The following is an 11798-nucleotide window of genomic DNA, read 5'->3' on the forward strand; positions in this document are numbered from 1 at the left end:
TAGAATATGGCCGCCCACTCGTGCCGATCTTTTCAAGATTCTTCCACCATGTTCGTGCAACGCGAGGGCATATCCGATATCGTTGCCAATAAAAACTGCGAGTGTTTCAGTTTCACTTTTGCGCGCTCTTCGCTAAATTATGCGTAAGAGGGGAGGCGCCTACGATAGTTCGACGCAATAAAAGTATCGATATTTTGCTCTCAATATTAATTATTTCTAAGTTCTTTATTAAAATAACGACAAATATTGTCATTCTCAGATTTGAATTATTCATTTTGATATTCTGTCAATTATTTCGATCAAAGTCATGCGGCACATGCTCTTGCAATAATGTTTCCAATGTTATATATATTATAAAGAAAATTTGTGAACTTTATTAATTGATAAATTGCGTATTACGTTTTTATATCAATCTGACGAAATACAAAAAATGTACTTTTTACGGCCATTCTTTTGTATGTACTGCAATCTGTACTTTAATACTGCAAATTTTATTTTGGTTTTATACTATTTTTATTGTTCTCAATTTAACTTTTATATCTGCGTGTAAAATTTTTAATAAAAAGAAGATATTTCTTAAATTTCACAAGTATCACTAGTAATGCATAATAAAACATACATAAATCGCATGAATATTATAAATGCACTAATTAATTGAAAGATATTCACAAAGATTTAAAATCCTACACGTAATGTAGCATTGAGTATGAATTTATAATTTATAATTTACGAAAATCTTTGTATAAAAATGTAATGCTCTTCAACAATTACCAATTTTTTTTCTGTCTTGAATACGAATTTTATTTAGAGTTAATTGTCTAGTCTTCAATTTATACAATGATATTATAAGAAAATTATATTATATATAGCGAAGTACGTAAAAGTAATATAATATATAGTAAGATAGTAAGATTATAAAAATAGATAATTAAAAATCAAATACAAGTCCTCGGATATGAAATCCTAACGTTTCCAAATCGTACGTTTAATTTTTCCGCGATACTTTACTTATCGACACAACAGAAGAAAAGATTTGGACATCCTATATAATATTGGAGAGTTATTTACGACAACGATGAATTTCTTCCCAAGAACGCTCGGGACATTTCCGTATATGTTTACGTACACGATCTACCTGACAATAGATAACAATATCGCGCCACGACCTTAGTTTGCGGACATATCCAAACCAGTCCGCAGTTGAACTCGTGCTGCGGGCCGGTACGCAGACTTTTCAAGCAACTTGTGCCTCAGTCCTCGTCACGTCTGTCCTTTGTACATCGTCATCGATTTCTCAAGCATCGTTCGATAGTCTCAAGTTCCATTTCCGAAGTTTGTGTTCTAACTCCGAGTGTTTGTGTGTGCTGGACGATTTAGACCGTACCAGTATAGTCTATTCTCTTTGGTAAGTAGGCGAAAAAGCGAACTTTCATACTCGAGAATGTTCGGTTTATCGAGTGATTAGAATTTTCTTAAAGCGAATCCCTTGCACGTTTAGTATTAATTCTTAATACCTTGTATTATACATTGAGAAAAAATGTTCTGCATTTTAGTAAATTAGTTTGCATACAACTGTGACGCCATTTATTAAAATAAAGAAAATTTTCCTTTTTATTAGTATATTTTTTTCTCAGTAAATACACACATGTATACTAATAAAAAGGAAAATTTTCTTAATTCTAGTAAATGGAGTCACAGTTGTATGCAAACTAATATTTACTAAAATGCAGAACATTTTTTCTCAGTGTGTATTATGTAATTATGTATTATGATGAAAAATTTGACCGTTTAGAGATAAAATATTATTTCCAAAATTGCGTCTTTTGAAACATACGTATATTGCATCTAATATTTAAAAGTAACATTACGCAAACTCAGTCTATAACGCGTATATAATTGAATTATTATAAAAATTATTTATTATAAAAAATATTTCTTATTACGTATATAGTTATATAATGTTACAAACTGAATTCTTTTTAATTGAAATACTTTTTCCTAAAAAGTTATTAGCAATGACGTGCAAAATGAATTAACTTTAGACAATTTCAATTTCTAGTTTTAACTTTAAATCTCTTAAAACATTATCATGATTACATTAAATCTATGTTTCATATTAATCTTTCAACGGGCTCTTCTTATCTCTTATATTATTTTAATCGATTTTATTTAACATTTTATGCCGTTAACCAAAGGAGAAAGAAATTTGTGCAATATGATTGAGCCGTTTGAAGCCGATTGAACCTATATTAATATTCGAATAACGAAGTTCTCTGTTAATAGTATTAATACAGCGTATTGTTTTAATTATTGATCGTGCAAGGGTCCTTTGCGTCGGACCGTGATCTCCGTCGATATCGCGTCGAGTGCGTTCATTCAAGTTAATTAAACGTAACAGGACACTCTTCGTCTCTGATGAGGTTCACCAGTTAATAAAATTTGAATTTCAAATTCCGTCGTCGCGAGTTGCCGGCGAAACGAGCAGCGTCGAACGGCAGCGGTTATCGGTGCTGCTCACATAAAATGTTTGGAGATTTTTTTTGTTATATCGATTGCAGTACTCATTGTCTAATTCGGAGAAGGAACGATCAATGTTCGAGCCTTGTATGCAAACGTCGAGCGCAACATTGAATGCGACAGACTTGGAAATTATGCTCGATTATAAGTTGTTTGCTAGTAGGACAATGCAGTTGGATCAGAACAACAACAATAGCAACGTGCAGTATCCAGATTGGTAAGAGAGATCACTTATATTTTCAAATATACGGCAGGATAATGATAGAAATATATGTATAATGGATGTATTGAGAGAGAGAGAGAGAGAGAGAGAGAGAGAGAGAGAGAGAGAGAGAGAGAGAGAGAGAGAGAGAGAGAGAGAGAGAGAGAGAGAGAGAGAGAGAGATAAGAAGATGCTATGCGCTTCGATCTTTATTTGTTTCAACTAATTTTATCGAATTTTAATTAACATTAATTGCAATCTTGTAAAAGCAAGATTATTGCTTTATATAGGTATATATTTGCACATCAAATTGTTATTGAATTCTACAATTTTAATTGAAAAAAATCAAAGCAGTATCGTGAAACATATAGATCGATAAATACAAAACTTATTATTTTGTGTCCCTCACGTATTGATTTTTATTTTATGATTGGGTCTTGATATTCCAATTTTTATTTATTTTAATTTCAATTCGAACTACGTTTCTCCTAACGAAAATGATTTAGTACAATAGCTTGTATAATTTTCATTACTCTTGCCATTGTTTAATTAAAATGTACACAGTAAAAAATTTTGTGTCAATGGAAGTCCACTCTCAATTTTGTGTTAAAATAACTCATTCATCGTGTTATTTTTGACATTTAGAAATGTTATAAATGTCGATATAACATTTCTAAATGTCAAAAATAACACGATGAATGAGTTATTTTAACACAAAATTGAGAGTGGACTTCCATTGACACAAAATTTTTTACTGTGTAGCCTTAGTTGAATTTAATAATTGAAACAAACAATTGTTCCAAAACAATCAGCTTCGCGTAGGAGACAGAGAGATATAGAGTTGTTTATTTTTTTCTAGAAAAAACGATACATTGACAAAAAATGGTGCTGATAGAACCGTCTTATTTATAACGTTTAAAAATTGTCTTGTGTGCATGATAGGTCTTTTGAATCATTCTTATAAACTTATTACTTCTTGAAAATTAATCTTTAACTGCTTAAATAAATACATGAATAATGAGAAACAATGATTAATTTAAAATACAAGTAATTAAAAATTAATGTAATGCTTTTAATTAATGTATTTCAAAATTTCTTCGATAGAGGATATATTTTTTCTTTTATAAAGTATATTTTATCAGAAAGTAACTATGGGATAAAAGACTTAATGCAAAACTGCATCAATAAACGAGATAATTAATAATTAATAACGAAGACAGTCTCGCTTAAGTTTCTTGCTCTTACTGAGTTCGTTTGAGAGAATCGATTATAAAGGCAACTTTCGCGCTCAGCTTTTTTTCCTTGCGCTCAGCTCTTTTTAATTGGTTGCCCGCCTAGCATCGTGGCCCTTTAGCCAATTAGTACATTACAAAAAATGCTATGGTATCTTTCCGTCGAAATTTTTTCAATGCAAATTTTTAATCGACTTGCTTTTCTCATTTGCATATATATTGTGGGTATTTGCGTAATATTTGAACAAAAATGTTTCCTGTGTTTATGTATATGTATTTTCTATCATTTCTTTTTTATATATTTGTTATTAATTAAATAAAAATACAATAAAAACAAACGCTTTTGTGTTTTAGATTAAAAGCGTTTCCATTTTTTACTTTGTTTCATTTTGATTAAAAATCTTTGACTTTTATTTTACATCCAATGTAAACGAAACACCTTATCGAAACCAATGCGAATAAAACTGACAACAGTTTAATTAACTATTTTATAGAAATTTAATAGATTTTTTAAATTAATTATTTAATTAATGTTTTAAATGGATTTTATTCGTGACATATAATTTAAACCTATTATAAAGATATTTGCTAAAAGCGGGATTGGTTTTGAAATATGTTTATTTAATTCTTAATGTGCTTCAGATTTTATAGATATTGTATATATTCTCCTATATCCGTTTTCATATGGCGATCTGTGTCATTATTAAACTGTCAATACTATGACAGATATTTTGGTGGTGGAATAGATTTCTTCCTTTGAAGAAATATGCGTGTAACGTCGGTTGTCGTTAAGTGTTCCGTCCTTTTTTTGTGAACACTTCTGGTGAAGGAGAAGTCGTGAGCAAGAGTCGTTAAGGAGTTTCGCACCATCAAGTTTTGGTCGACTTTTGTTGTCTCTCTCTATTCCGTCATTCTGTTCTCGTCTCTTTTCTTCTCTAAAGCTCGCTTACATTAACGAATTTGCGACAGTAGCAGACATTAACTTGCAAGACTGCAGGCACCTATCAGTTTGATTATTTTCCAGTCAAAACTACGAAATGTTGTTCAAAAGACAATAAAACAGAGTAAGAAATGGGACAGGGCAAAATATAGAGAGCACCAAAATAGAAATGTGACAAAGAATTTTTTTCGTAAATTATTAATAACCGTGACCGCAAAGTTTTTTTCTTGGATGTAACAACTATCTAAATTGAGAAAGTGTTGATCACACACATATTCACATTTTAATTTTTTTTTTTCATTACATTTATTAGATATAAATATCTTATTAATTCAAATTTCAACTATGATAATGACTATTAAAGATTGCTTTCAAATTTTTACTCTTTGCTTACATTATCTGTTACAATTTTTTAATATTCTTTAATTTTCGTTATTTCTTTAAAGATTTAACTAAAATTTGCTAAACAAAGATTACTCGAAAATTGACCGGAGTCTCGTAACTGAAAGAAATTGCGTTGTATGGCCTACGATATGTCTTGTATAGCCGTTGATTATCAGTGTTGAGTATCTATGTAATTCAGGACTCTAATATTCGATATATATCTGGTATCCGGATATGCCATTATACATATAGTGTCGCAAGATTTTATTTCCCATTAGTTAGCCCGGAGCGCCGACAATGCTTCTACTTCAGACATAAGCGTTCGCGCATTTAATCGGTTAATTATCAAGAACGCGTGGTTCTCCCCCCCCCCTCCCCCTCCCCTCTTTCTCTCTTATGCCACGTTAACGAAGTTGTCGTCACCGCGATGAACTCGAGGGCAGACCCACAATATCAGTTTGGTTATCTCCTGTTTAACGCCATTGTGTCGCGGCGGGTAAAGGGTGATAACGAATCAGCGCCTATATGCCGGTGAGAACGTGAGGGTAGTGAAGTCGGTGGCGGATCGTTCCGGGGACAGTGGGATCGGAATAGAGAGGGGAAAAACGGGACAATAGTGCTTGGGGCACTGTGAAGATCCAGTAATTGAATTACACTCCGATAACCGCTTATCGCGAGCGTTCTCCCTCCCCCCTCCCGCGAGTTTGCAGGGGCAAAATAACTTTCGCTTATTGCGCGGCTGGATCGCTCATCCATTTCTGGCAGAGCTGTATCGACGAAATTTGCAATGTTGCATTTTCTTCGAAAACATCAATGAAATAAAATTATAACTAAATCTGTAGAAAGCTTGTTTATACGTGCGAAATACGAAATAACGATGTAAATTAATATTCTAAGCTTGGCGATAAACTCATAACGTAATGAATTTAAAAGCCATTTAATTACTAGTTAAAAGAAATGATATAACGACTGTTAGTAAATTCAATCTTTTAAAATTATGTAAAGTTAAAAGTTTAAGATATTAATAAAAATTTCAAGAATCTTATAGTATGCTCTTTCTTTTTTTATGGTATTAATATTATCGTATTAAAAAATAAAACTGTTATTTTAATCTGTAAAATAAATAATTACTTAATAATGAAGTAAATTTTTAAAGCAATGACGATATGAGACATCCATGACTTCCTTTCCGGTTTTCTTCTCCCCTTTTCTATTCTCCTTTTTTCTTCATCGGGCCGAACCACTGGGTGGATGGCTCGCAAAATAATTAGTTCGCTTACGAATCCCTTCGGTATATTGGCAGACAGAGGGAGGAAATTAAATTCGTGCCCCTCGTATAATCCATGCTCGTGCCGGATCGACTCGTTCCTTTGATTCCTTTGATTCGGTCGCTCTTCCACGATTAATTATCGGCGATAAACGCACCGTCGTGTACTATAACCGTACGGTGTCTTTTGCAACATATGACCGCGTCCTCGCGCACGGAATGTCTAATGAAGCTTTTTGCATCGCTATCTTCCATTCCGATGATGAAATCGTAGAAAGGAATTGCGAAATGGAATTATCAAAAGCTTATGGTTCTATGGATAATGAAAATTCGCTATTCAGTCCGTGAGTAATTTTCCGATAACGTGCATTTTCCGTTACTTCTTTGTAATTCTTCGTAATAATTTAAAGTGGTTTATCTAATATGTTATAAAAAATTTATCAACGTAAATGAGATGTAATGTGTAAAATTTGCATTACGTTCATAATAAATTGCGAATAATTACATATTTTATATTAACGCTGATTTAAAAAATTATATATTATTATTAGTAATTGTATAAAAGTATGTAATATTAAATAAGTACATGTATGCAAAAAATAAGTGTGGCCTGCAAGAGTGAATATTAAAAAAATAAGAGGACAAATAATGTTCTGAACAAACATTCGAACAATCAGTTTCATATTTGTTTAAATACACTGTACATAAAATTATGTCTCTTTTAATTTTATAAAAACGTGTCATTTAAATATCTGGTGCAATTAAGCAACAGCCAGAAGGAACAGAAGAGCAACGTGAGGATATGAATGTCCGACTAATCCCGTGCGGATGAAGCCGGTGGTTATATCCGTCGACTTCAGCCTTCGACGATAATGCGACGCTTAAATTATCGCCGAGTTATATACTCAGCAAGGAACATTTTGCAACCAACCAAGCTCGAAACACTAACCGCGTGGCAAATTCACCCTAAGCGTCGCGCATACATTTGGGGTAGTCCGGGGGACCGAGAGGGGTTAGCGAAACGGCTGATTCAGGAATAATTTCCAGCTATCTCGAATGAGCACGCCAGCAATGGCGTTCCTTAATTCGAGACATTTTTTTGTTTTGTTTGCGCGCGGTGTATCAATTACGGGATAATTACTTCAAAGCGTACCTAACACTAATTGGATGCCCACGCGTTGCGAAAGTATTCAAGCTACCGCTGAAATTGATTCTATGTGCTCGCATCGGAATCGGAACTATTAACACCTCGATAGAATGAAAGGACAGCAAAAAATTGAGCAACAAATATCCTGCTTTAAAAAAAGCAATAAGAGATTTGTTGCAAGAAATTAATACAATCTATAACTACATAATATATTTAATAAAATTGTATATAGGTATATCTATAAATCGCATTTATTACTTTTTGACGACGGCATCTTTAAAAAATATGAAATATTTTTGTTATAAAAAGCTTAGATGTATTATTTAATATTGATAAACAAAAATAATGTAACATTCTTTTTAATCCAATTTTGCGCCGGAAAAAGTAACGTATTTTAAATTCAAAACATAAAAGCACGTTACAAAACATAAAAAAATACTACAATTATAAATTAGCAAAATACAAAATTATGTATTTTAATTTGACAATTTAGAAATTTTGCTTCTTTGATTTTTACAATATTCAAATAAATATTTAAAGCAATTTATTTCATATAGCGTAACAAAAGGCTGATATTTTAATGCACATTTCTAAAATTATTCGCATAACGATGTCATAATCAGAGACATCGTAATCAGTTCTGCGCACGGAAACGAATTCTCGAATATGATCGCCAAACTTTCTTGCCGACGGGGATTAAGACGCTCTAAGATGCCTTAATGGCCATCAAAGTCCGTCGCGAGGAAGCGAACGACATCGTCATACCGAAGTACCGAGAGAACGACGAGCTTTCTTAATTAGGGAAACGGAAACGTGAGGAAGAGTGTCTTACAGCGGTTAGATGAGACGGGAACAGCTCAAAGAGAATTCCCTACGTAAGCTGTCCCCGCCTTACGTCGGATTTATCTCTTTGGACCAGTCATCGAACTGTTTCTTAGTGGGTCACCACAGTTTATTATCAATTAGATGTGTGTGTGTGTGTGTGTGTGTGTGTGTGTGTGTGTGTGTGTGTGTGTGTGTGTGTGTGTGTGTGTGTGTGCGCGTACAAATAGGGTATGATATGTGTGTGTATATATATATATATATATATATATATATATATATGTAAAAACTTATATATATAGGTCTTATTTCTTTATCATTTATATTTAGATATCATGTATATTGTAACAATCAGCTAATACTTCATTATTTACACTATTTACAGCTAATTTTAATACGCGGATTTTTTAATTCTATGTATTATACACATATTACACAAAAATTTTCTTAACTTTTTTATATTTTATATATAAGAAGCAGATAATTGTAACATAAATGTAATACTTATTTCTACCAATGTTTTAACTATTCAAATTTTAATTTGTGAATTTTGAATTTTAGACAACACAGGTAATCGAAAATAGCTGCTCGCGTGTCTATTTTCTTAATATCCATTTCTCTGAAATACGCTAATAATTAGTAATAATAATAGTAATAGTTATTTTTTACCGGGATTATAATTAGAAACATAATAAATAAATATTTGTCATTTATTTTGTAAAACGTTAAATATGTTGTGGTCGAGTTAATACCGGTGCTCGACATTCGGCACTCATTTTTTGTTGTGTATACAAGGTATCATGATATTATTCGCAAGACTCGAGGTCGACAGGCATGTGTCGTTATTTTTCGGCATCTCGAGATGTGACCGCGTCAATACCAGAAGGAAATGTGATAATTCCTATATAATAACGAGCCCGAGCGATTAATATCTAATTAATAATAAGAGTATCGAAGTGACTGTTTATCCGAACAGATATTTTGCGTAATTCATTCGTTTAAAGTAAAAACAGAGATCGAGGACGGAAATGATAAATTATTCATTCATGATATTTACGGATAATAATTACTTCTCTAGTGATGCTTGAATTTAAATATATCTTGCACCTCGTTTTAAATTCCTCATCAGTTTAAATGCAATTTACCTAACCATTTTTTATTTTGTCAGTCGCGCTTCTTGTTATATCGATTGCAATTTTTTGAACCAATTTTTTTAAATTTTACTATTGTCTGTTATACAAATTAAGAAAAGAATTCTTTACTTATTATTATTTCTATTATTCTACTTATATTATTATTATTCTTGCTATTACTTTTGAATCTTAAGATTTAACTTATTTTATAAACGGAGCGGTACTTAAGCGGTACTTTACCGTTAATTTCCGTATCCGTAATCCGTTCTACCGATTAATCCAATAAATTTCAAATTTCATTATTGCAAAAAATATCCTGTAGTCGTAAGCCCGAAGTTAGTCGATTTAATTAACTAAGAGTAGCGGAGTCGGCAACTGACCGTAGAGACAGATCGAACAGCGATGCGCAAATTCGAGCTCAACAGAAATTCTGCTCCAATTACTGATCGGTAATTGGACGCCGCTAGGCATATCACGTCTGCGAGTTACTTCCCCGCGATTATCGAATCTTCGACCGGCATGTGATCGGGTTGTGAATTGCATCATTATTTCTTTATGTATGAAATAAGAACTCATAATAGAAATTTTACTCTATTTTAGTCAATATTGTCGATATTGTCGATGTAATGAGTAAAATTGATAACACCTGAGTCAATAACGCTTGATAATAGCTTGATAATAGATTACTTGATAAGAATAATTAAAAAGGAACAATAACATGTCTATTAATAATAAAGATGGCAATCACATTTCTTTCTTTAGATATATTAAATTGTGATAGAGATAATAAAAAAGATTACATTAGATTAATTCGTAATTTAAAACGCAGTTTGAAAATATAAAATAAGATCTATAATTTGATAACTTATAAATAACATTGCGATAAGATACTCTTATCAATTAAATATTTAATTACTTCACATTATAAATTCTTTCTAACTCTTGATTTTGAATCGTATTTTCGTTCATTATTATCATTGACTCAGCTATTACAATAAGATACCGCATTTTACTTTAAAGTTTAAACCACAATTGTCTGGTCCGAACTTCACTTATTCTGCTTCAAAGGCGAAAAGGTAGCTCGTTAGGATATGTTAAATTGTACTACCACAAATAATAAGAAATCCATGTTTATTCATCGGCAACTTTGTCAAGCGAAGTAAACAACCGTTCGATACTCAAGTGTACCGCATAATGCACTCTTTCTGCCTGTCTCTTCGTTTAGATCTCTTTATTTTCTCCCTGTCTATCTTTTTCATCTTTTTGCTTCGCAATTAGATCACCGATGAGCTTCACACACAACTGTAGATTTTCCTTCTCGTCCCTGCGCAATTAACGGAACTTTTAAGGTAGATTATTTGCAAGCTTCTCAATTTGCGGGGTTGCGATTCGATGGAAGGGAGTAACGAACGTAGCGGGATAGGGGAGATAGAGAGATGACTTATATACATCTCATAAAACCATCGACCGTGGCGAAATTATTTTGCGAGAAAATATTCCCTTTACATGCCCGACGTGGCGAGACGCGCGAAACGAATTAGACATATCCACGTGGCGTGGCGTCCGACGTGGGGCGCAACAGGGGTCGGGGCTACCAGACGAGCCGAGTATCTCTTCTCATTGGAGTGTTGTTTGCAAGAGCATACCACGTACGTGTCCTTCCAACCGCTCACGGAGCTTTTCCTTGTTTTTCGGTGTCAGAGCGGCTGCCACTCCCGAGAACGAAGGCATCGCGCTGGCATGTATGAGAAGGTTGAAGCGCTATATGACGCTAAAGCTTCCGCGGTGCAAGTGTAGCCCCCCGTATGTGCAGGCGTAAATGTAGATACAACGAGTAATTGTACATATGTAGGTGTGGGAGAAAGTTTCAGTGAAAATGTGGTAGAAGGCGCGGGGGAACGTTACACACGACTCGGAGATGCTACTATAGAAACGTATAATTGTAGTGGTATGTTCGTTGTAGACGTAAAGCGTAGATGTAAAGCTTATTTTCTCTAGTAGATATGGAGAAAACTTGAAGTATGAGATAGTATGTACAAGCCATGCCGGTATGACGTGAAGATATCGCTACAGATATGAATAGCAAGATGCAAGTGTAGACGTACAGATGTGTACATATACGTGTGATAGTAACTTCTGATATATACGTGATAG

The 11798-nt window shown here is 33.1% G+C and overlaps 1 long non-coding RNA gene across 1 annotated transcript; it reads left to right on the plus strand.

The window, feature by feature from the left end:
- Positions 1-920: 920 nt before the first annotated feature.
- On the plus strand, positions 921-2824 carry LOC139774598 (uncharacterized). Its single transcript, XR_011718617.1, has 2 exons — positions 921-1405; positions 2559-2824. It is a non-coding gene; the product is annotated as an uncharacterized lncRNA (long non-coding RNA).
- The last annotated feature ends 8974 nt before the right edge of the window (positions 2825-11798 follow it).

The sequence above is a fragment of the Temnothorax nylanderi genome, unplaced genomic scaffold (genome assembly GCF_030848795.1).
Source record: "Temnothorax nylanderi isolate EJ_2023f unplaced genomic scaffold, tnyl_v1.0 TNYL_tig0083_pilon, whole genome shotgun sequence".
Classification (NCBI taxonomy): domain Eukaryota; kingdom Metazoa; phylum Arthropoda; class Insecta; order Hymenoptera; family Formicidae; genus Temnothorax; species Temnothorax nylanderi.